Source organism: Triturus cristatus, chromosome 7, assembly GCF_964204655.1.
Source record: "Triturus cristatus chromosome 7, aTriCri1.1, whole genome shotgun sequence".
Lineage (NCBI taxonomy): Eukaryota > Metazoa > Chordata > Amphibia > Caudata > Salamandridae > Triturus > Triturus cristatus.
The window spans coordinates 1,053,578,372-1,053,606,315 of record NC_140590.1 but is presented as its reverse complement, the minus strand read 5'-3'; positions in this window follow the sequence as shown (position 1 = coordinate 1,053,606,315).

The window sequence follows — 27,944 nt, the reverse complement described above, 5'->3', positions numbered from 1 at the left end:
GGCTCTTAGGGAAGTCGGACTACAACTTTCCGACGACTGCCTCAAATCCTGCATTCACCAAAACATATTTATTCTCAACTTGCTATTTATTGCAAAAAAAAACCCAACAAGTGTGGAGAACCCCTCTATCACCAATTTGCGCAAATCACAGCATGCATGGGCAGAGAGCTGAACTCTACTGGCTCAGCTGTGGCAGATTTATGTGGCCACTCCCCTCCAACCTAGTGGCTGTCTCCCACACCGGGATGAGTACCATTCTGAGATGGACAGCACAGAAAGCGCCAACAAGTCAGTGGATTGCACAATCCACAGCAGCAACCCGGACCCTGGATCCCTAGTACCAAACCGATGGACCAAATACAGTAACTGTGTTTCTTAATAATAAGCTCTAAAGTTCACAGCTTGCATGGCCCTCCTGTCCCATGGGAGCCTCGGAATTTCTAAGGCTATTTTCACTCTAACAGTCCACCAGTATAGCAGCCTTTGAGGTTGCTCTAGCCAGCAGGAACAGGAGTTCAGGATATACATGGGTATGAGCTGTGAAACATACAATAACCGGGGTAGCATAATCATTTTACTGAGGGCAATATGACACATTAGCGACATCACGAAGTGTCCCCACCAACGTATACTTTTTTTCCAGGCTGTCCAATAATCCATCAACATTGCATTTATTTATATATCATCCAAATCACTACTCGGTCCACCCATCTCAGAAAGTCACATCCGAGGTCATATGCCCCCAGTATATGTTTCATAAATACCAAGTCCACAGTATTAAATGCCTTATGACCATCAAGACTTGTATCTGCACTCTTCTCACCAGTTCTAGTGGCATGAATCATAATAAGGATGGCTTTTCTAATATTTGTGGTCATCATACATCGCCCAATAAACCTCGCTTCAACAGTGTGTATTAGGAGCTCGGCTAACTTCGCTAACTCTTTAGCTAGTATTTTTCCAATGATTTTGGCATCCATGTTGATCATAGACAATGGTCTGTATGACTCACAGTTCAGATGCTCCTTGCCTAACTTAGGTGTGGCCACTATATTGAATCCTCTGAGAGATTGTTGAAGACCGCCTGTCTCAAAAAACTCTCATAGTATAGCTAGTGCCAGTGCAATCAGCAAATCACCATATTACTGGCATAATTCAGCCAGTATGCTAACGTTTCCAGGAACCCTCCACATTCTCATATCTGTAATAGCTCATTTAATATCTGCTTCATCTATTGGTGCATTATAAGCATCACGTGATTCCACAGAGATTTTCTCCAACTGGGCCTCTTCCAACAATGAAGAAATACATACTGTATCTGCTGTGTTCTAGCTATTATATAGCATAGTATAGAACTCTTCATTCCTCAGGAGGATAGCATCGTGGTCAGTGGGAACTTATCCCTCCTTACTCTTAATCACCACCACCACCTTCTCTCCTCTCTCCCCACTTACCAGCCAGAGTGGTAAGCGTCCAAATGTATTCCCTTGCTCGTGTTGTTGCTCAGGATACAGTTTGTATTCATATGTCTCCAAGCTGTCTGAGGCCTGTTCTAAGTCATCTAGAAGTGCCTCGCATGTGTCCCAGTCATCCAGCATCATTACAGTTAGTTTGTCTATTTCAGCAATATGGGTCTCCAGATTGTGAATCCTATCTCTGAGGGATTTTTTAACCCTATATGTCACCCCCATACACTTCCTCCAAAAGTCACATTAAAGGCCTCCCATGCTGTTCCAAATGATTCCACTGAGCCATTATTAAAGCTAAAGAATTATCTGATGGCATCCCTTATTTCCTCTCTGAACACCTGATCTTGCAATGAGTGTACCTGTAGTCACCATTAACATATTGGCAATGTTATCAACTCCCCAACAGCTCGACAGAGAGAGGCGAATGCTCTGATAATGAGTGTTCAAAATTGTTGGACCCATTAGCCTTAGAGTGGTCTACCTCCAAACTTTTTGCTTCTCCTCACCCCTACATTTTGCTGAACCTATTTTTGTTGGCCTTAGAACTTTGGGTATTTTAAAATTGCTAATCAGTGCTGAAGTGCTTGTGCTCTCTCCCTAAAACGTTAGATTGGCTGATACCCAATTGGCATATTTAATATACTTGTCAGTCCCTAGTAAAGTGTTACTACATGTACCCAGGGCCTGTAAATTAAATGCTATGAGTGGACCTTCAGCACTGATTGCGCCACCCACTTAGGCAGCCCTTTAAATATGCCTCAGGCCTGTTATTGCAGAGCCTATGTGTGCAGTTTCAAACTGCAATTTCGACCAGGCAAAATATTCCTTTTGGACAAAGGAGAGGCGGCAGCTGGCCGGCCTGCCAGCTGTCACAGGTAAGTGATTTTTTTTAAAGGATTTTCGCCCCCCCACCTGTTTGCTTCTACCCCACTACCCAAGTCCGGTAGCAGCCACTACTGCTTGGCAGTAGTTATTAAGAGCCCTCTGTATGCCACCACCGAATGTCCTCACAGGCACCCCCCTCTTCAGGTTACAGCTGTCCTCTAAGCTGTCCTGAGTCTGCAGCGCACCTCCAGTCATCACCCGCTTCACCCCGGGCTTCCCAGCACCTCCGCGAACCATTGGAACTGGAATAAAGGTAAGCAGAACTGAAGGGAGGGGAGTGGGGGGGCTGTTATTGTGGCCACAATGGAGCTTCATTATGGTTTGTCCACTTAGGTGGCCTTCTTGGTTCCCACAGTAAAATTATTTCATAGGATTTGAGTTGGCAGAACTTGTTTCTCTTTTTCTACTTGACACCAAGTACTCATTAAAAGGAATTTATTTCTAAATCAGGGATTCTATCTTCTTGCTGAGTAAAATTACATCATTTGCATAGTATTTGCTGATTTACATTTTTTTTATAACTAGCAGTAATTAATGCCACCCAGCTCCATGCTATTTCAACCTTGAGGGATCCCCAGCTGGGTTGGCTATGCCATTATTCTAGTCCATGGTCTGGAGCACTGTAGGTAATAAATCACTGGACAAATTGCTTAGCCCCATCACGATTTAATAAACTGTATAAATCAAGAAGTGATAATAATAATAATAAAGTTGCACATAGATCACAGTAGAGAGCACTTCAATCACTGAACTATCTTACCAGCTGATAACCCACTCAATTACGAGAAATCACAGAAACACTACAATTTCTCCAAGCAACAAAATTCATATTCTTTCAGAAAACCTTCTTACCCTCATTGTCTCTTGTTTCTTTATCTCTTATTTTGGATCATACATGTTCGTGACTCTTTAGACCTCGTGTTGCACTTGAACAAACCCCATGCATACAGAAAACCAGATCTGGCGGTCAAGCCTTCTCCTACATCACTCCTAAAGCATGGAACGACCTGCCACTAAACATAAGAGCCTCGTCCTCACTTCTTGAATTCCACAGGAAGCTGAAGTCCTGGCTTTTCAATGATCCCACTAGGCACTTAGTGCGCCTAGACTCACACCTAAACAGCTCCAGGATGCCCTCCCAGGTGACAGTGTGCTCTGCACATCTGCATAACATGACTCACAAACATCACCTAAATGAATACGTCGTTATTGCCGTATTCGATAGCCAGTCAGTAATGGGTAAACGTTAATCCATCACTATTGGAAAGTAAGCAATTGCTCCCACCAGTGTCTGCTGAGAGGCCCTGGCCTGAACTGCCGTGTAGTCTGGGCCCTTCCCTCCCTCCCTACCTCCCTCAATAAAACGGAACAGGCGAGGCTGTGAATATTGAGCTCTGAAGGAAGCTTTCCTCGAGGTGTAAAGTCAGACAGTTACCGCGAGGGAATATAAGCTGCTCGAAACCACTCAGTCAAATTAGTCTGAAAAAACTTCCTGGAATGGAAGTGACACGTTAAAGGGAGTCATTTTTAGTTACCGCACGCGCGTTGAAGAGGAAACAATCCCACATTCGACCCCTGACCTCTTGGTTACATTTCGCACTCTCCCAGGCTGTCAGTTTGGACTCCGGGGAAAGCAATTTGCATTTGACACTCATCTCCTTCATTTGTACTGATGGGGTCACGACTGGCACGCGGGAGCACGGAGCAGGACACAGAAGCATTACACATGTAAATGGGATGGTGTCACTAACCCCTTTTAATTCAGCCGGTGTGGCTGCATGTCGTACACTCTGCAAAACACGATAATGCCTGCTGCCCGGCCGCTGATAATGCCGTCTGTCTTTCTGGGGGAAGTGAGCAGAATGGAAAGCCCCTCGTGATTGATTGGGCGTTGGAGCTAATACAGGAGAACCGTGTCTCAGCTCACGACGTTGTTTCCCTTTTGGGGGTGTTCAGGAAATATAGAAACGAGCAATTATTTTGTCGTCGTCACATCCTTGTCGCAGTCCTCACATCCTGAGGTGTGTCCTTACCCCGGAGACAAGAGCCCACTGCCCCTGTAAAAGGAAAATGTAGACTCCTTCTCTCTCAGTTGCTCCTTAAAGGAACACATTTACCTATAACACGTTCATATGTCTGATTTCTTTAGTCGACAGTTGTACTGTGCTTCCTGTCTCTCGATGCTTACCTTTTTCGGCCCTGTTTGGAACTTTTTTTACTTGTGGTAGGGGTAGTTTATTGCCTTACCCCTGTGACTCACTGTGCTGCCCTGCAGCCTTTCTCGCCCAGCCCCATCCCATTATCGATGTGGAGATTGATGGCTGCACTATGCGCTTATTGTTTGTTGGGCTGAGGTTGGGCTTGCTCTGTGAGTCCTGTTTTCTGTCTGCTTAGACCTCTGTAACATATTGTTAGGTGTACGACTCGCCCTTCTCTTTCGGGGTTATTGCTTTCTGGCAAGGCTGTTCTGCTGCCCTTTTTAGGTGGAGTCTGTGGTTTGGGTACTCCTTGTCAGTGGTGGCTCCTCGAGGGAGTGCCGTGGGACGGTGAGGCGGGGCAGGGTGGGGGTAGTAAACTCCAGAATAGGGCTGAACGGAGTTGAGTAAAGAAATAAATAAATAAACTGAATTACATTGCGCACGCTGCATCTCTGATTTGGCGTTGCAGCGCGCACAATGTAATTCGTTTTATTTATTTATGTCTTTACTCAACTCCGTTTGGCCCTATTCCGGAGTTTACTACCCCCCACCCTGCCCCTCCCCCACCCCTCCCCGCTTTCTGATGCAGCTAGTCCGGGCCCAAATATGTATGGCTTCTGCATTTAAGTAGACTACTGAGACGCCTGGGCTTTAGTTGATTACCTCAGCTCATGGCATGTTGGGATTGGGTTGTAAACAATTAGTAAAACTGCAGACTCAGCATGGCATGATTATGGTTAGCTCTCATTGGCAAACCAAAGCAAACTTGTAATAGTTAAAACCCATAGCACTAACTCCATTCTTAAAGTAAAATAATTCTTCCGTGTGCTTCCTCAGCAACTGCAGTCATGAGATGTAAAATACAATATGAAACGTTCTCAGACACAGGCTCCTACAATAATGTTCTCCTTCAGGCCTCCGTCGGAACTTCCAGCGGAAGTCCTTCAAAACGATACATAGTTAACAGTATGCAAAGCTTATTTCACAATATACTAAGTAAATATTTTGTCTCCGTCATAGCACACTGTGCTCTATTGAAACTGTGGGGAGGGAAGACTGGAGGCAGGTCACTTATTGGGAGGGGTTATGAAGATGAAAAACATAAACAAAAACACCAGGAAACTACAAACATATTAACCTCTTCAGTGCCCATGACGAGATAGTCTCGTCCTGGAGCACGGTTGCGCTGTGCCCATGACGAGACTATCTCGTCATGAACCCCGCCCGCTAATGTAACGCCCGGCACAGGGCGGGGAAAGGGCGGGGCACTGAAGGGGTTAATAAAACTGTGCCTCATATAAAAATGTGGCATACATACACTACATTATTAGTCATGCTTCTAGACAATATAATCAAATTGTTTTAAACACAATATCATTAATTCATCGTTTACAACCATATGCGACATAACAATTATTAATTCACAAAATGTATTTGTTACTTTAAATTGCACATTTGTAAAAACGTTTGCACTTGGGTGATTTGTCATTCATGGTTCCATGACATACCCCTTTTTTGTGCTTTGGATTTGGAAGAGGTCTTACTTGGTTAACTCCTCCTTTTGCAGGTACTAATCATGGTTTGAATTATGAGCCTGTTTGCTACCTATGTTTTGTTTTGGTTTGCTTTCGTGTTCGCCAGTGTGTGTGCCTTCTGCACTTTCTTTGGGAATTGAACTGCAGTTTGCTGCCATTTATTTCCATATTGCTCCTTTCTGCTCTTGAACTTCAGCTTTCATTTGGCTTGTTGATGCTACAAGCATTGTATAGACTATCCAATTTGTAATTTCACTCTTCTGGTTGGGATGCAGGTTTATACGAGAAACGTACCCTCCCGTAACCAGTTTTTTGGCATGCATGATAGTGGACACTTCCCGTGGGCTGACTGGCCCCTGTTTCCCCGGCAGATTTTCTGGTGAAAAGGTTGAGATCCTCATCTTCAAAGGCTTCGTATGTGGGCCTTTTTTTGCTCTCTCTGCTTTGTTTTGATTCTTGGGAGGTCTCCATACTTGGATTCTACTTTTTGATCTCCTTTGGTGACCCTTTTTCTTCATATACATTCCTGATCAATTTGTGTGAGGCCTTGCAGAGGGGGGCTGGGAATTATTTGCACAGACTGGGTCTCAACTGGGTGGTTCTTGTTGTCTCCCTCCTTGACGTCTGGGAATCTGAGGGTTAGTGTCCCTAAGGTCAGCATTGAATGCGTATGTCCATTGTATGCTGGATGTGTTGGACTTCTTTGGCCTTGTGCCATCATTCCCTTGCGGATTTAGTTTTTGGGCATCTTGCCCTTTGTTGCCCTAGCAGGTTCTTTCACCTTGCTCCTTTCTCTTTTTGCTCTTGACCTCTGGGTGCTTGAAGGGTGGTGGGATGTATTGACATGGTCTTCTTCATGGTACCTTTCTACCACTTCAACCTCTTCCACACTCCTTTTCTGTTTATGGTCTTTTAGAGGGCGCACAGGGTCTGGCTCTGTTTTGACTCATGGTTTGCATTTCGTTACTTGGGTCAGGTTATGTGTTCTCTTCTTGATCTATTTGGCTGTCAATTTCTCAAGGTCTTGCAATTGAACTGCCTTGACTCTGCTCTGCTGAGGGTAGCAGCACTTTGGTAAATGTCTGTGTGTCTATTCATGTCTGAATATTTTTCCTTCTGGCCTTTAAATTAAGGCGTTCTTTTCCCCTTGGTCTTTTCCCTAGTGTGCCTGTTCTGTCGGGTGGGAACTCTCCTTTTTGTGAGTTGGGCACTCTTCTCTTCATCAGTATTTTGCTTTCAATAACACTCCTAGAATAGGAGCAATTCTGAGCTGAATCACATCAAGATGGATTCCTAATTAGGGAAACAGGCCTGACTTCTGAACCTTCCTGAGAGTATGCAGCTGGCTATTTAAAAGCATATTCTTTCTAAAGCTTGCAGACAATGCCTAACCTTCTGCTTTGCCCATTTATACCTGCAGCAACTATAAGAATGTATCAATTTATTTGTACATTTGTACTAACCTAATATTTGGTGACCTTGTTTTTCAGATTCTCTGTGTATTGCATAAGTTGTCTTGTCCATCATAGTAAGATTTTCAACATTGCACTTTCCTGTACAGGAAGCCATTGTAAAACATGAGCGTGAGAACGCTGTCACACTCAATATATCATTCATGGTTATCACACAATTATCTTAATAACTAAATAATATGGATCCATTGATCACAAAATAGGAACTCAAACTAACTACATGCTGTGCTACATGTAAAGACGAAGAATATCAAGTGCCCTGCAGGAGTGTCAAACACATGTTTGCAAGCTAGGAGTCTAGGGCCCTATGTATTCATATTTTGTCGCAAGATATTGGTTACAAACTATGACTGGTATGTTTTGGGACCAGTTGAGATTTTGCGAACCGACCTAACTACTAATAGGTAAGTTCTTAAATTTCTGAATGAATATTAATGAGGTAGGCTACATATTACAACACACTAAGATTGTATGCCATCACAAAAAAGTTGCCTGATGGGGTCAGAAGTCTGTGTTTGATTTTTAATAAAACAAACCTTTTTTACATGTAGTCTGTTTTCGGTAAAGGAAATGGGACTGGGTTTAAAAATAAAAGTTTACTTTTTTTGTTTGTTTAAGAGGAGTCAGTGGTCCCCTTTTTCTTTTTACAGTCACAGACGGAAATATGCCTTTTGTGAATGGACCACCAACTCCTTTGAGGTGTCGGGAAAATAATAATGTTGTGCCACTGAATTTCATTCGCAAAACATTGATACATTAGATAACGATTCTGTATTTGGAAGGGAAGCTTACAAAACACCTATCCAAGACACCAAATCGGTATCCATTCGAAATATAATTTCAGGAATAAGAAACCATTTCCTGACCCCTAAAATGGGATTAATACATTAAAAAATAGCAATTTATTGGTCGCACACCCTGGTTTGGAACGTTTGCAACCAATGAAATGCTTACTACATCTGCCCCTAGTGCAGAATATGAACTCAGACCCGCTAGGACTATAAATGGCAAACTAGTACTTCAATGATGAAAATGTACATTGATTAATAACACAATATTTAATTGAAGAAGATGACAAAAAAACTATTTTAATCATCGTTCAGGTGCCTGAAAGCTGTTGCCGAATATTAGTTTCCAGAAGCACCAGAGTTGGGGGTGCCCTTGACAGTGGTCACGTGTGCCGGTTAACCTTGAGAAATTCCTTCCTGATTTATTAGCAAAGTAAGGCATGCTGGGTCCTAGGGACATAATCAAATATAGCCAGGTTTGTAACTGCTCAGACTACAGCATTTTGAAAAACCTGAGGGTTAGTAATATTCTTTTTTGCTATCTCAATTAACAATGAATAGCAATAATCCAAAATTATGCAGAGTATGGGTGATCATCCGCAGCTCTGCTAGCCATGGATAAAAGTGGGTCAGTTTTAATCAGCAACTCCAAATGTAATGAACAGACGCAATCACAGCATTTGATAGGCACTCAATAAACATATATGAATGAAAATTACTTCTAGGGTTTTAAATTTGAACTTAACTGAGATGGCAGTATGACCTATATTTAGAGAGATATTCCTCAGAGTATTATCTGTTCACTTCTGATAACATCTCATAGCCTTATTTAGGGTTTTGTGGACAAGATAAATATGGCAGAGTTCCCTGTCTGCCAAACTCCAACTAGCCCACTTTATTTAAAGTTGGGTGAACCATCATGTTTCCACCATGGGAGCCTTAGTCTATTGGTAGAAACCATAGACCAACAGCTGCATGGAAATGGGCCCTATGGACACCGGACTTTCTATCATATTGAGGGCTGGCATTCTGATGTATTTATTTTCCTGTTCAGGAGCCCCAGGAAAGCCTTGTAGTCTGAAACAGGAAATCACAGAAATGACCGCCTCATTCTGGGAGATATCTCCCAGCATGTATGGCACAGATGTTTTAAAATAAATAAAACCCTCAACTTTAGGAGTTTGTTTCTATAAAATAAAAAACTTTGTTTTGCAGGGAAATTGACTATGACGCCTGCACACCAAAGTTACAGTGCCTTCAGTGGACCACTAGAGTGACAGCTTTTCTGAATGCACAGAGTCCATCAGGGAAGAGGAGTACTCTGGCTGAAAAGTGTACAACTCACCAGGGTCTTAATAAGACCCCCAGTCTTGACATAGCCAGTTTACCATAATTTAGTGTTGACTGTGATCAACAATTAATATATATTATATTTGTTTACAGATAGATCCTCTGTCATGGGAGGAGAATTTTCATATTGTCCACTTAATTATGAAACAATATGCCTAGCTCAAACAACAACTCATGTAGACCTTGCAAATTAACGTTAAATACACTTATATACATCGGTGAGTAGTGGTGTATAAAAAGTAGGCAAACTACATGCCCCATGCCATTGTTATGCAATGAGACAGCCAGGTGAGGGTGGCAAATGCTATTGACCGATCTCATACCATGAACAGCCAGCTCCCCTTTGTTCATAGTACCTACAACAGTGTTTTGTACATCCAATAGCACTCTCTCAGTTGCCTGGATTGTCCTGAGATTTGCCAGTCATTCACCTATCCTACCAGGCAAGTATATATCTGCATTATGGAAGCCTGTTCCAACACCATCAGTAAGAGGAGGTGTTGAAAATTGGCCACTAATGTTTTTGATATTGTGGCTCCACGACATTTGTATTTATAAGAGGTGTTATGAAAGGAACACATTTCGCATGTAACCTTTAATAGAACATTGGAATGTGGAGCACTCCATTGTAGACAATGGAGTGCTCCGTGCTTCTACGGGCCGGTAAAGGCCCGCAGAGCAACATTCCAATGTTTTACAAAAGCCTCTCGAAGCTCGAGGGGATTTAAATCTCCTCGAGCTTCGAGAAGCCTTTGTTTAGATTGTTAGAACATTCTGCCCTCTAGTGGCAGAATGTTCTAATAGCCTTATAGCCCTTTGTAGCAGGGCTATACCGCTATTAAAGTCCCGCTGCTTTTGTTAAAGTCCCTCGCCTTCGGCTCGGGCCTTTAACGCTGCAGCGGGCCTTTAATAGCCGGTATAGCCCGCTACGGCGGGCTATAAGGCTATAATAATACTTTATATGCAGGGACCACCAATGATTGTACTTGGATTCATGGCAAGATTAATTATTCAGTTACTTTTATCCACATACCTCATACTGAAGACAAACTAATTTTGATTTATTAGAGGATACTTTTTTGCTTGAACTATTGTCCTAGTGCTTCTCTTGTGTTGACAAGATAAGTAGTGGTTTGTTTAGCTGTTATTATTTGCACTCTGCTTCTAGGTTCCCCTTTTTTGTTACATTGATTAGCCTTGTGCGCTCTTGTTTCACCCATTTTGGTCATGACATAATGCCTGTTGGTCTGTCCTCCTGTGGCCCCTGAGTGATTGGCGTACTGCACCATACAATATGCCACTCAACTGAATTACATGCCACTCCATTGTATGACATGTCACTCCAATGTACTCCATTCCACTTCATGCACCTTCTCTGCCAGAGACCTTGCAATACCCCACTCTGTGCCATGGCCCACAACCATACTGTACGACACACCAATTCACTCCCTGGTACCTACTGGAATCAAACCAGACATATTTATGTATGACATAAGACTCTATATGAAACCACGTCCCAATCCACTCCACTTTACAATATGCCACTCCACTCTACGGCATGCAACTTCACTCTATGATACGCCATTCCAGTCATCTTCATGACAAGACACTGCTCTGTATGATATGCTATATAACTGTACACAACTCCAGTCTATGCCACCCTAGTCTACACCACTCCACTCTATGCCACTTCACTCTACACCTCTCCACTGCACGCTCCAACACTGTATGCCATGACACTCTACACCACAACACTCTAATAACACAATACTGTATACCAAGACACTCAACGACATGAAACTCTACGACACTCCACAACACTCCATTCTACGGAACTCCCACTCTATGCCACTTCACTCTACTCCACTCTACACCCCATTACTATACTACACTCTACTCCACTTTATGCCACTCTACAATACTGCATGAAAATCTGCTCCAATATACTTCACTACACTCTACTCAACTACTCCACCCACCATCACTCCACTCTATGCCACTCCACGCTAACACACTGTACAGCATGCAGCTCTATGACATGCCACTCCACTCTACTCCATGAGACGCCTCTCTACTCCTCTCCTCTCCACTCTACTACACTCTACACCAGTCTATGCCCCTCCACTCCACTCTGTTCCACTCTACAACACTGTACAACACACCACTCTATGATTTGCCACTCCACTGTAATCTACAACACACCACTCCCCTCTACACCACTGAACTCTACAACACTCTACTCCACTTTAATACCCTACACTCTAAGCCATTCTAAACCATTTTAAGACACATTACTACACTCTATATCAAGCCACTCCACTCTACAACACTCCACTCCACTCTACAACACTCCATATCACTCTACTCTATGGCATGCCACTCCACTTTACTACAGGTCACTACACTGTACAGCACTCCACTCGATGCCCCCCTCTCTAACACACTGTTAAGCAAGCCGCTTCAATGCACACCACTCCACTCTACTCTATGACACGCCACTCCATTCTACCACTTTCCATTCTGTGCCAATACTCTCTATCACACTGTGCAACATACGACTCTATGACATGCCCCTCCACTCTACTCCATTCTAAGCCACTCCACTCTACAAAACTCTGCTGTACTCTATGCCCCTCCACTCTATGACACTCTATGACACTCTATGACATGCCACTCCACTCCATTCGATGGCGCCGCACTCCCCTCTATGACATTCCACTCTACGACACACCACTATAGTCTATGACACTCCACAAAACTCCATGCACTCCATTCAATGAAATGCCACACCACTCTATGCCACTACACTGTATGCCACTCCACTCCACCCATCCACTCTATGACACTCTTTTTTTTAATTTTTTTTATTTAATGACGTTGGAGATTGGCTGATTCCCAACGCAGACCGCAGACTTTCTTTGATAACAGCCACACACGAAGGCTTCGCTTCGGCCCATTATGGCATGTCTGTGTCACTTTCTATGTTGCAGCAACGTTACTGGTGGCGTGGTTTATATAAACAGACTCGTCATTATTTATTGTTTTGTGACATTTGTCAGCAGATTAACCCCTTCAGTGCCACGCCCTTTCCCCCTCCTGTGCCGGGCGTTGCACTAGTGGGTGGGGTTCATGACGAGATAGTCTCGTCATGGGCACAGCGCAACCATGCTCCATGACGAGACTATCTCGTCATTGGCACTGAAGAGGTTAAGCCATCACAAACACAGCTATGCATTTCTAATAAGCCTTTTGGCTGTGTATATCTTGATCACTGCTTATAAATACATTTTTTTTTTTATTTAATTTTTATTAGGCAACTTCATTACGTACAATATATACAAAACAAGATTTCAGTAAGAATAATATACAATACTGCAAATAATAGTCTGAGTTTTAGGTACCTCCCAAAAATAAAAAATAAATAAAAAGACTACATTTCAAGTAATCTGATCAACAACAGAAACAACCCAAAATAGTCTATACTAAACTAAAACCTGTTTTTCCAAGAGGTAATTGGCATCCAAATCAGAGCACCACGTTGTCTAGCCTTTTTGCCTTTAACTGCGTAAATTGCCATTTCTTGGTTTGCTATACCCAAAAAGCGAGTTATCCAGACTTGGAAATTAGGAGGATCTATGTCTTTCCATCTGGTAGCTAATATTAATCTTTATACTGCCATACCCAGAAATAGACACATCTCTTCGTCCTTAGTATGATTCAAAGTATTGTCATGCCCGATCACAAATAAAGTAGGAGACATCTGAACTTTATGGCAAAAAACCTCTTCCCAAAAATCTGAAATTTTAGTTTTAAGCACTGTCAATTTACTGCACTCAGAAAACATATGTATTAAATGTGCCGGGCCCATCCCACACCGCGGGCATTTATCGTCTATTCGTTTGCCCCATGTGAACAGTTTAGCGGGTGTAAAATATAAATTGTATACAGTCTTATAAAATTGTGCTTTAAGAGTTGCTGTGAGAAAAATCTTATCAGCGAGGGAGAGAATCTTATCTAAATCTACATTTGGATTATTCAATTTAGAAGCCCAGCATGTTTCAGTTCTTTCCATGTCATCTTGACATTGTTCCATCAGTAGCCTATATATTATACTTATACTGGAATTTTTTCCCCCTCTATCAGTATTTTCAAGGAAAGAAACAGTCTTCAATGAAATTCGTGCAGCCTTTGCGGAAAGAATAGAATTTATTTGGATATATTTAAAAAGATCGGAAGTCGGGATATTAAATTTAAGTTGTAGATTGAGGAATCTCGAGCTAGATGGGGCATCTAAGAAATCCCCCACTGATAATAACCCAAGAGCCTCCCATCTTTTAGCAATATCGTCATTGATTTGTGCGGAGAAAAGAGAAGAGTGCCATAAGGGTGTATATCTATTAATTTTTGTAATATCACAATGTTTGCAGATTTTTTTCCAAACAGTCCAAGCATTATCTATAATTTTAAATTTAACCTTCTTAAAATAAGATGGTTCAATTTGTCGTAATAATAATCCTTTTGCATTCTCGCCAACAGCCAACTCATATATAGACGGGATACGTATAATTGCTGTACTATAGGGCAGAGGGCTAGCGTTGAGTAGCGGGAACATCCCTTGGAGAAGGCTAGTCCAGAAATATAAAGTTATATTAGGGAGTCCTAGGCCCCCTCTTTGCTGTGGGAGAGATAGAAATTTTGAGGATCTTCTGATCTTGCCGTATCCCCAGATAAATTTAGAAATTAGGGTTTCGAAGATTTTAATAGTTTTATCCTCAGCTAAGATGGGTATCGCCCGGAATAGATACAAGATCTTCGGAAAAATGTTCATTTTAACAAAGTTAGTTCTTCCTATAATTGAAAGGTTAAGGCTATTAACCCTCAGTAGCTCCTTTTTAATATTTACTAGCAAGGGGTCATAGTTAAGTTTGTTGATATTTTCCACCTGTGGGGATATACAGACACCCAAATATATAGCGCTAGATGTCTTTCGGGGGTCATTAAAAAAGGTGTTTTTTGTGCATATGATAACAGTTTTTCCAGTGTTCAGAGAGTATCCAGACATATCTCCAAAAGACCGAGTTATTTTCTCGATTTCTTCTAAAGCCTCAGAGGGATCTGGTGTCACAATCGCCACATCATCTATGACACTCAATGACACTCCACTCTACGACACTACACTCTATGACACTCTCTTCAATTCCACGGCACCCCACTCAACAGCACTTAACTTTATGGCACTCTTCTCCACTCTATGCTCCTCCAATCTACAATGCTGTACTCCACTCTATGCCACTCTTTTTTAGAACACTCTTCTCAATAACACTCCATTCTACTCCACTGTATGACACCCAATGCCCCTCCATTCTACAACACTGTACCTCACTCTATGCCACGGCACTCTACAACACTCTATGCCATTGTTCAACACTTTACTCCACCCTCTCCGGCACTTTACAACACTGTCCTCCACTTTAGGACACTCTATGCAGCTCCCTCTATACCACTCCATTCCACTGTTTTACAATACCCCACTCTGTGCCACTCCACTCTACTCCAGGACATGCTTGTCCATTCTACACCACTCTACTCCACTATGTGCCCCTCCACGCTACACCAATCTACTTGACTCCACGGCCCTGTTCTATATGACTTACCACTCCACTCTAAGATATGCCACTGCACTGTACACCATGCCACTCTATGCCCCTTACCTCTAAGACACTCTATGACACCACTCTATGACACATGAGCACGCTCTACTCTATGACATGCCAGTCCCCTGTACAGCCCTCCACTCTGTTCTATGCCACTCTACTGTACTCCACTATTTGCCCCTCTAAGCTTCGACACTCTCCTTTACTCTATGTCACTCTACAACATTGTAATCCACTCAACGACCCTCTATGCAACTCCTTCAATGCCACTCCACGCCACTTTACTCAAGTTTCCTCCAGTTTGCTCTATCACAAACTATTCCACTCTACTCAACTCTACTCCACTACTCCTCTCTACACCGCTCCACTCTACACCACTCTACTCGAACACACTTTACAACACACACCACTCTGTGACATGCCACTCCACTCTACTCTACTCTATGCCACTCGATTCCATGCCACTCCAATCTACAACTCTCTACTCAACTCTATGCCCTTCCACTCAATGCCAATATACTCCACTGTATGACATGCCACTCAATAACATGCCACTCCACTCTAGTCTACACAACACACCACTTCACTGTACACCACTACACTGTACAACACTCTACTCCACTCTGTGTGTCTACACTCTACACAACTCCATGCCAATCTATGACACTACACAATACTTAACTTCACTCTATGACACAGCACTCCACTCCATGAAATGCCACTCCACTCTATAACACACTACCCCACTCTACAACACCTCACTCTTCTCTCTGACACTTCACACCCCTCCACTCTGCAACACACAACTCCACCCTGTGGCATGAAACCACACATTACGCCACTCCACTATATGCACCTCCACTCCAAGACACTCTGCAACATTCCAATCTACGATACCACCCTCTTCTACACCCTCCTCCATTCTACGACACTCCACTCTACAGTACTCCATTCCTCTCTGTGATACTCCACTCTACAGCACTGTACTCAACTCTACAACACTCTACCCAATGACACTCCCCTCTATGGCACACTACTCCAATTTTACTCCACTGTACTTCACTACTCCACTCTATGCCACTCCACTCTATGCCACTCAGTTCTACAACAGTCTATGGCACTCCACCCTATCACACTCTAATCCCCTCCATTTTATGATACTTCACTCGGCAACACATTCTATGGGACTCCAGTCTAGTCCACTCTATGACACTCCACTGTCTGATACTCCTCTCTAAAACACTCCACTCTATGACACTGTACTCTAAGGACACCCTCCTCTCCTATATTCCATGACACTCCACTCAATGAAAACTCCACTCTATGACAATCCACTCTATGCTCCTCCACTCTACATGACTCTACTTCACTCAGCGACACTCTACAACATGCCACTCCACTCCAGTGTATGACATGCCTCTCCACTCTATGACCCACTACTCAGATCTATGACATACCACTTCACTCTGCAACACTCCATGTCAACGCCACTTCACGACACACCACTCTACTCTATGACACCACACTCCTCTATGACATGCCACACCACTCTACACCACTCCACTCTACGCCCCTCCACTCTAAGACACTCTATGACAGGCCACTCAATGGCATATCACTCCACTCTACTCTATGGCAGACCACTTCACTCTATGCCACTCCAGTCTATGACATGACACACCACTCCTCTCCATGCCACTCCATTCAATACCACTTCACTCTACGCCACAACACTCTACGCCATAACACTCTACACCGCAGCACTTTATGCCACGCCAGTATCCACCACGACACTCTAGGACACTCCACTCTACCCCACTACTCGACAACACTCTACACCACAACACTCTACGCCACAATAGTCTACACCATGACACTCTATGAGATAACATTCTATAACAGTCCACACTATGCCAATCCACTATATTCCACTCCACTCTAATCCACTGTACAACACTCCACTCTAGTCTATGACACTCTATGCCCCTCCACTCTATGACACCCTACTCTACTCTATAGTACCCTTCAACACTCTATTCCATTCCATGACACTCTACTCAACTCCCTCTATGCCACTCCAGGCTACTTTACTCAAATCTACTCTATGACCACCATTCCACTCTACTTCACACTACAAAACTCTACTCCACCATATGCCACTCTGCTCTATGCCACTTCGCTCTTCGACATTCTAGTCCATTCTACTTCACTCCACTCTATGCTACTCCACTACTCTCCACTCTACAACACTCTACTCCATTCCACTCCACTCCAGTCTCCGACACTCTACTGAACTCCAGTGTACGACACTCCACTCTATGACACTCTACTGTAAGGTAATACACACTACAACACTATCCACCACTCAACTCTTTGACACTCTACAACACTATACTTAACTCCACTCCACTCAACTCTATGGGACTCCACTCTACAACTCTCTACTCCAATTTATGATACTCTACTCAAGGACACTCCACTTAACAACACTCCTCTCTACAATTTGAAACACATTTTATTTATTAAACATGAAATTCAATGAAAAAACAAAGCTTGAGCATAAGTTATAGTTAGGAAAATATTAATTATTTGTATACAAAACAAACTTAAACAAAAAAAAACTTAGAAGCTTTAAAGTTATAGGTATAACTTAAAGTTGAAAATTTGCGCCCCACCGAAAACTTACTATAGCTCGTGCATCTCCATACACAGTGTTGTGGATTTGCTAGCAAAACTGCATTAACTATAACTTGTGCCTTCTCCATACCCAGAACCCAGAAAAAGACTCACAAAATCTCAAATGACAGCATTTCTAAGAACACTGGAATTACAACAAATGTGGGAGGAAGTTAGAGACATTGGTCCACAGATTGTGCTTTTTGTCATTTGGTGTAAATCCCTTCAGTAGTTTTAAAGAAATTAAGGTTTAAAAATATTTGTATATCGGGACTTTTGGGTTGTATGGACTCAATCAAGTGTTCCTCGAACCCAATTCTAAAAATGGAGCAGTCTGATTGTTTCAGGTAGCTTTTTTTCCCCGGTGGGCCAATTCACTCCAGTGAGACTCAGACTCCTGTGGGAGTGAGTTTTCTGATTAACTGCCAGTAATATGACAAAAATACTGCTGCAAAAACAACAGTTGATGGACAGAATGCAGAACAATGTCATACATTCATCCCATTAGAGAGATCTGGGCCTAAATCCATCGTTTTTTTGCTCACCATGCCCTTCCAGTTGTACCCAGCCATATGCAAATCAGTCTTGACCCTGTGCCTCATGGGAACAGTCCTGCCCGAACTGCCAAGCCAGGTGCTCCCTGGACTGGAAACAAGCATCCTAGGACCGTTTTTGGAATTTCACCCCTCTTCAGCCAGGAAAGCTTGATTCCAGTGTCATGGAGAGCACAGGACCCACGTCGGGCATACCCTTCCCACTCGGGTTGACAAATGCAAAAACAACAGGCAGCCATCACAGCACTCGGGGGCTTATTCTGCTGTCCTGAAGTTTAACATTTTTTATACGATGGCAGGGAAGGGAGGGGCCCCCTTGCCCAAAATGTGAAAAATCTGTGGGTTTTTCAGTGATCCAGGGGACTCTTGCAGGACCGCAGAAAAAAATGTTGGCCTCTATAGTTTAATTTGAATATTTTGGGAGGGGGCATGAATAGGGCTCCCCTCCTCTAGCCCATTTTGGGTCCTGGGACCTCATCCCTCAGGGCCCAATAACTTAAGTAAGGGGAGAGGGGCACCTAGTCAACTCCCTGAGCCAAATTTGGCCTTGAGGAGCCCATACCCTGGGTCCCAATGTATTAATTAGGGGCCCAGCGACCACCTCCCAAGGGACAAAATCTTAAACAAAAGGGAGGGGGGCCACAGAGCCCCCTCCTGAGCCACTGTAGGTCCCAGGTGATCCCATTCACTGTGCCTGAAAATAGGTTTATAGGGAGGAACGCCCCCCTTCCTAAACCCTTAAGGGCCTCTGGGACTCCATGCTCCGAGGCCAGCTAATTTACTGTCTCCCGGGGTGCCCACCCTCATGACATGAATCATGTGTTAGCTCCCACCCTGTAGGAGCATTTTTTAATCTTTCCCCAAATGGGAGCAAACATGCCTTTAGCACTTGGGAGCAGTCTTTTGTTCTGTTTCCCTGTCTACACTCCTGTGGGCAGGTAAACAGAAGACATATTACTCCCACCAGGAGAGAGCAAGCATAGATAGCTGATCACTCTGGGTGGGAGCAATGGTGGGTCCTGCACGTGTAGTTCGTGGGTGCCCCGGGTGGGCACCTAGGCACCCACTGATAATAATAAAGAGAGGCCTCGAAAGATGGAGTACCTAGTGCCCTGGAAGGCTTAGGGAGGGCAGCTACAGAGCCACCATCCCCTATCAAATAAGAAACAACCTCAGGCATGGGATCTCTGGGGCCCAAGAAGGCTTGGGTGGGTAGGCCGTGAAGCCCCCTCCCTTTTTGGTTGATTTTGGCCCTGGGCGATGGGGTCCCTGGGGCCTAAAGGGGCTCGAGATGGGGGGCCCTGTTGTTACCTCCCCTTTTCGTTGAGTTTGGCTTTAGGGAATTGGGCCCACAAGGCTTAATGAGGCTCAGGGACTGGGGCTGGTACCCCCCTCCCCTTTTCTAATAGTATTTGGCTCCGGGGGATGGAGTCCCAGGGGCCTAATAAGCCTCGTAGAGGGAGGCCACTCCACCACCTCCCTTTTTCAATTGAATTTGGCCCCAGAGAATTAGATCTGTGGGGCCTATAAAGGCCTGGGGAGCAGAGCTGTGCACCCCCTCTTTCACTTATGGAATTTGGCCCCAGGGGATGGGGTCCCTGGGACCTAATAAGGCTCAGGGATGGGGGCAGTGTGGCCTCCCTCCCCTTTCAAATAATTTATGGCCCAAGGGGATGGGGTCCTCGGAGTCTATGAAGGCTCTGGGGGGAAGGGCCACGCAGCCCTCCTCCCTTTCAAAAATAAATGCCCTAGGGAATGGGGTCCCTGCGGCTCAAAGGCCAACCCTACGCTGCGCAGGTCAAAAACCCTGCACAGCTTGGGGTAGGCAGCCTGAGTGGAAGTTGGTTAAAGGGTTACGCGCCCCCCTCACATTTTAAATAAGATACAACCCAGGCGGATGAGAGCTAATAAGAATCAGGCGGAGAGGCGGTGTGGCCCCTCCTCTGATCCCACGGGATGACCTCTAATTTTGGATCTGTAATGCCATACTCGTTAGGATAAGGCGTAGAAAAGTAGTTTGGTTGATGTCATCAGTGACATCATCAGTGATGTCATCAATGGTGTCATTTGAGCTCTGATGAATTTCTGTGTTTTTTGTTTAGTTCAAAATGTTATGTTGGCACAGACATATTCACCTAACTATAATGTCAAGTTATCTCAAGTAACTATAACTCATGCCCTAAGGTAACTATAACTCTCTCCCCCGCCATGCACAGTTTTCCCATCAAAACCTTCACTGTAAATGTTGCAGTTATATTATCAATGATATTATAGAAGATGTCATGAGTGATGTAGTATGTGGGGTAAATAGCAGTGCATGGCGAGGGTGTGAGATATAGTTTCTTTAGGACACGAGTTATAGTTACTTGAGATAACTATAACTTCTGAATTTCTATGAATTTGTGTGCGTAAAATCTGAACCTAACTATAACATCCCTGCCACCTTTGTTTTTTTCAGTGAATTTCTTAGGTTTTTGGAAATTTAGGCAGATGCTGAGAAAAAAGGGGGGTCCCAAAACGTGTTTTCCCCATGTTATGTCTATGGGGATTTTTCATTTTTTGAACATGACTATAGCCTGAACCAATGAATAGAATTATACAAAATTTGTCAGATGCTAGATGTTGGTCCAGAAAGTGTGCTTTTTGTAATTTGGTGTAAATACATTCCGCAGTTGCAGAGATATTTAAGTTTTTAAAATATAGATATCTGGGAGCCCAAAATCCTACTGAAAAGATACTGAAATTTGATTGGGTGCCAACACTTCAACCTGCAATGTACAAGAATTGATCAAGTAGAATAATTTCTCAAAATAATCATGCACCATCAATTCCCCCTCTGATGGCGAATCAAACTATCACACAATCTATTTAATCTGATTACAATCTGATAACAGTTTTAGAATGCACTTGTTTTCATCTGTTTCAGTCTAACACCATCAACATCCTTTAGTACTTCATAATAAGCACCCTTTCTATCTTCAAGTTCTATATCGTCTCTCCTTCTTTTTTTGCATCTTCGCTGTGTTTCTTCCTTTGTGCGTTTACTTCTATACATCACTATCATTATTGGTGTTAGTATTTGCCCTACTAAGCTATTACCCAATGCTGCAAACTAATTACCCATAGAAAAACAACCCTTACTCAATTTTTCCCAAGCACCGTCAACTTTTAGTTCTGTTAATTCACTATGCAAATTAGTAATGTTACTGATATATCCCTGCAAGTTTCGACTTTTGTCAGGCATACAAGTGCAACATTGTTGAATTTCCCGTATCCTAAATATTCAGCCCTCTTTTGCCAATAGTACATCAAGGGCAAGTCGGTTTTGCAAAACCATTGACCTTATAGCAACCATTTCAGAATCAATCATCAATAACCCTCCAGCTGTATCTGTCAATAAACGATCAACCACTGTCGATAACTTTCTAATTTTGTGTGAGTTCAAAATCACCCACACTGAAGGTTTCAATGCACCAAAAATATCACCCACAATTTCAGAAGCACTTATTCCCCTTTTACTCCATGTTAGTTTATTTTCATTGGTTCCATGATCATTCACATGATATATCTTTAGAAAGACTATTTCTACATAACAACACCCATACCAATGTTTAGGCAACCTATAATAAACATTTTTACCACAAACGAAATAAACTCCTGGAAGAACTGCATCAGTACTACCTCTTAATCCCCAACCCCCGTAATTAGGAAGGTATGTTCACACTCACTGGAACTAATGAAGTAATAGTTCTATTTAGTCTTTTGTCTTGGCAAGCAAAGCTTCCACTTGTGATGCCAATCCAGAGTCATTGCAGCATAAGTCTCACCTTTTTTGTAATCACCCTCCCTATACGCCCATGGAAGTAATCTACTCTTCTGTTCTAAAGGTTTTCTTTTAAATTCTTCTCATCTATCCTCTACAGTATTTATAAACTCTATCTCTACACTGAGTAAACTACATGCTAGGTTATTTTGATGTGAATATATAGTATCAATTGGCCTAGTCGTGTGAAAGAACTCGCCCATATATTCTGCACACTTTGATGAATACACTATATTCACATTCTTTTTAATATGAACGTCTGAAAATACTAAATCATAGTTGCATAATAGTATTGAAACTGCTCCTTGCCATAGAATAAGCTAGTTAGTACTGTACAAGAAAAACAAGAAAGATGGTGATAAGTCACCCACTCCGACACAGATGATGGTAATTTCATGCACACATAACAATCTCTTGCATCCATAGTACTAACATACTCGTATAGCAGTTTAGTATAAACATTCAATGAAAAGTCATTAATAGATTTATCATGGTGTAAATCATCCCCAGTTAGTTGTTTAATACCTATTTCAGAATCATCTTCAAAAACTCTAGTAAGCTCTGTAGTAGTAGCAATTAATTCACTAGTAGGTTTTTCAATAAACATAAACGTATGCACAATTAATAATAACACCAACAGGACAAGGGCACATACAAAAAGACATATAAAGCAAGCGTTTAGATACTTTAGCCTATTTGAACTATGATTTTGATTACCAGTCTCGGGATTAATACTATAACTATTCATTCTAATTTTTTTAAAATTAATCAAATATTAAAATTAGCTAAACTCACTAAACTTGTCTATTTGTTTGCTTGTTTGTTTGTGCACCTTACACTTTTTGAGCCTCAAGCTTCGGCTTTATATTTCAAATCTCATCTCTTTTTTATTTTTTTTAAAAAGAGCACCCTCTTTTTCAACTCATTTCATTTAGGGTGGCTCATATGATGAGTTGTCTTTGGCACAAACTGCAAATAATTATTTTTCCCAATCGCTTGTTGCAGCCAGATATGTCCATTCAGGTGCTGCGTATTCCTTATTTGGGATTTGTGCTCTTGTTGTTCTGCGCACCGTGATTTCTTCTCCGTCTGTGTCACTTTGCTCTGATTGGCTAGAGACTTCCACTACAGTCACTGGAATTTTCCCTCTTAAGGTGTCGTTCAACCGCTTGTTTCCTATAGGCCATTCATCACCTTTTCGTACACGATTTTCAGAAACACTGACACTGTTTTCTTCAGTTGATTTGTAATTTCTCTTAGCTGATTCCCTTTTCTCTTTTCTTTTTTCACTTTCAGGGACCAACTCTCTTTGCGTTTCAGCTTCAACAGTGTTTTCAGTGCTTTGAGACCCAGTAGCTTGTGCCCACTCTACTTGATTCTTAGTCTGTTCAGGCTCTCTTTGCACTCTTTGTTCACCTTCAACTGACTATGTGCTTTCAAGTGGACATGGGACTCGTCATGTATGGCTAGTGTGGATCCAGTTAGCCAAGCCACCACACTTAACTGCTGTTGTCATCACAAAAATCATTTGATATGGCCCACGCCAACGAATTTCCGTTCCGCTCCCGGAAATTGCGACAATTCGACATTTCCGCGTTCCGACCGGAACGCGGAAATGCCGAATTGTCGCAATTTCCGGGAGGGAACGGAAATTGTTGCCTGGCCAACCACAACAGGAAGCACTTACAGATATAAATAAAGCAGGGGCCCGAGTGGAAGCTCAAATTCAGTAACGCTTTATCAGCACAAAACATTAGGGAGCTAGGTCGAGGCTGGGCAGGTGTGCTTTTCCCCCAGGTCGTCGTCACTTACCCGATCCGTGATTCCGACTCGAGCGCAATCCCCGCGTAGTCTCCAGGAGGTTCAGTCTCCTCATCTGCTGCTCTGCTCGGTCTCTGGCCCATAAACAGAAGGCATGTGAACTGCATGGAAGCCCCGCCCCACACACCAGCGGTGGGCAACGTCTTCCGCCCTTTCCCCCACTGATGGACCTGGACAGCTGAGCTGACTCGAGGGACCCCAGGAACGTCGGCGCCGCAACGTTACAGACACACATGGTCACTGTAACGGCAGCGGCAGGCCGGAAGCACCAATTCCCGCGATCACGGAAATATCGCGTGATCGCGGAAATCGCGGGCATTCTCGCGAGAATTGGCGGAAGTGCCTTCCGCCAATTCCGCCCACCCCTAGTTCCAAGCACGTCTTTCACACATGCTTCTTGATAAGGATTGAATCCCCAGGGGATAGATCATGTGCTTGCTCCTTTTGTACTGTATTTGCGACCTCTCCAACCTGGTGAGACACAGCCAATCCTTTACAGTAATCGAGCACCAAATCAACTGAGATATTCACAAGCTGGAAGTATAGTCTCATAGCCCTCCCCATTATAATTTCATGTGGGGATAGTCCAGTTCTCTTGTCTGGGATACTTCTTAAGCTTATCCCCACCAATGGTAATGCATCAGGCCATTTTAGTGTCGTGGATGCACAATCTTTAGCCAATCAAGACTTTATTGTGCCATTTAACTGCTTGACCACACCTGATGCTTCAGGTCGATAAGCACAATGCAAATTTTGTTCAATTTGTAAAGCAGCACAGAGCATTCACACTACTTCATTACTGAAGTGTGTACCTCTGTCTGATTCCAACGAGAATGGAAATCCAAAACGTGGTATTAGCTCTCTAAGTAGCAGTTTAGCAGCTGTTAAGTTGGTATTACGCCTTGTTGGATAAGCCTCAACCCAATGAGAAAATAGAGACACAATCACTAATACGTATCTTAGTCCATTGCAAGAAGGCATCTCTACGAAATCCATCTGCATACGCATAAATGGACTTCCTGCCTGTCCAATTTGACCTAGACTGAAAACTGTTTTTCTCCATGCATTTTTCTGCTGGCATGTAAAGCACAGACTCTCTGCGATGACTCTGAATTTAGTGTTCAACCATGACTGTTTGAAAAGCCTCATCATTGCATCTCTTCCCACATGGGTCGGACCATGGCAAACTCTTGCAATTGGTGCCAACAAGCTATCTGGTAATACAGGCCTTCCATCTGTGTAAACCCAAACGTCGTCTTCTGATCTGCATGTACATCCTGCTTTGATCCACCCTTCTCTTTCTGCCTCGCTAACTGACTCTTGTAATTCTTTGATTTCTTTCTCATCAGATTGTTCTTTGATATGTTCCCCATTGATTGTATATGAATTTAGTGCACACAAAAAGGCACAATTTTGTTAGCATACCTATTGCCAATGGTGACATATTCATGACCAGATTTATGTGCTGAACATTTTACCACTGCATTTGGGCTGGCAATTGTAATGCCACCAGTAGATACTTTACACACTCTTGGTTTTGTAATGGTGAACCTGAAGATGTCATGAATCCATTTTGGGATCACAATGGCCCAAAGTCATGGACCACCCCGAAACCAGTATTGACTATCCGTAAATATGGTAATTCACATTTTTTCAGTAATGCAGCATGCTCTAGTTATTGCGATATATTCTGCCACTTGTGCATAACTTACTCCTTTTAACCATGATGCTTCCATGACATTTGCTACAGTGCAAATCGCATATGCAGCTCGCAAGGTGCCCTCAGAATCTCATAAACATGATCCATCCACAAACAACACATGATCAGATTCAGACAATGGGGTATCTTGTATGTCAGGTCTTGGCTTTGTACATAACTCAGTCACATCCAAACAATCATGATCTGCTTCATCTGTTACCACCTCACAACTGGGAAGCGGTAATAAAGGAGCCAGATTCAAACTCATACATCGTATCACATTTTCTGCTCCCAAAATCACTTGCTCATATTTTGTTAAGTGACTGCTTGTAAAGATGCTGTGTGCGAGTACGCGTTAACAAAATCTCAAAAGAATGTGGCACATACACCTTCAACTGATGTCCCATCACTCTGTTCCAAATTCATACATATAGCTGCAAATGCCTTCAAACAACCTGGTAATGCAGCAGCCACAGGATCCAATGTTGCAGGAAAGAATTCAACTGGACGGCGTACTGTGTAACAAGACACAAGACGCAAAATGTTAAATGATTTTCATGAGGACGTTTTATCATTTTTCTTGCAATGAGCAAGAATTGATCAAGCAGAATCATTTCTCAAAATAATCATGCTCCATCACACTACATCTGCAACATACGTCAATGCCACAAATATAACATGCTATTTATTACCATTGTTGGATGGGGCCATGGTTTCCTGAAAGGGGATGCCTGGATTGAGTCATGATGCTCCTCCACGCTATTAATAGTAACAAATACCACAATACACCCAGCAGATCTGCATATATGGTTTATGCTATGCTGTTTTTCATTAGCGGTTGTTATGAGCAAATATACAAAACCATATTCATGGCAAAAGGGGGTAAATCTGTGTAATGTGGTGGAATTTAATAACGATGCTATGTGAGCATGGCCCCATTAGCTTTTTCTATCCTTTGATTCTAGAGTGGAATCTGTGAGACACTACACAAGGCTTTCTGAGGTCAGTTACCCTGTACTGTAGTAATAACAAGGAATCTGAACCCTACAGTGATAAAAAATGGATGAACATGCTTTCATTAATAAAGTTCTTCAAAAATGTATTAGAAATCATTTAGACACATTTATTTTCACTGAATTGGTATGAACATACATAACACAAGTTTGTGTGTTTTTAATGCTCAAAAGGCAGTAGTATATATAAAACTCATATTTCACCGGGACCTATAAATATGTCATGGGTACCTGTAAATTATAGGTTTCATCATCATAATGACAGCCCTGAAACCAATTTTCAGAGCTTTACTATTGTCAAGGCAACAAGGACTCAAAGGACTGTTACTGCACCTTGAATAGAGGGACTGCAACCGTCTCTCCAATCCACAAACAACAAAACTATTTTTTTCTAAAGGTTTACATTCATAATCGCATAATTAAATATTGTACAATTTTTACTGCTGAAAGCCGAACTGTATAGTCAAATATTTCAGTTAACATTTTCAAGGAACATGTTCCTGTTTGTAAAACTTGAAGCTAAACACTCCTAAATAGACCTGCAAAATAAAAAAACTTTGCCATCTCTGGGCTCGTGTGTTCAAACAACATACATACATACATTCATACGCACTTGTATACATGCATAAAACATACCTGGCTCAGAAATGCCAAACAAAGCCAGTGAACAATTATGCAAAATGTGCCCTTTACTTAAAGTATGAGCTCGAAAAAGAGACAAAGCCACAAAGATAATTTAAACTAATAGTGTTCAAACAAATGGGCAAGGAAGAGGGAAATTAAGGGGCATATCATCAAGCACGGCGTTAAAATTATCGCCGCTTTAGCGGCAGAAAACTGCCGCTAAAGCGGCGAAAATGGGCTTGATAATATGCCGCAGAGAATTCCAATAGAAGCCCATGTTGACACCAGAACATGGGCTTCTATGGGAATTCTCAAGGCCATATTATCAAGCCCATTATCGCCGCTTTAGCGGCAGTTTTCTGCCGCTAAAGCAGCGATAATTT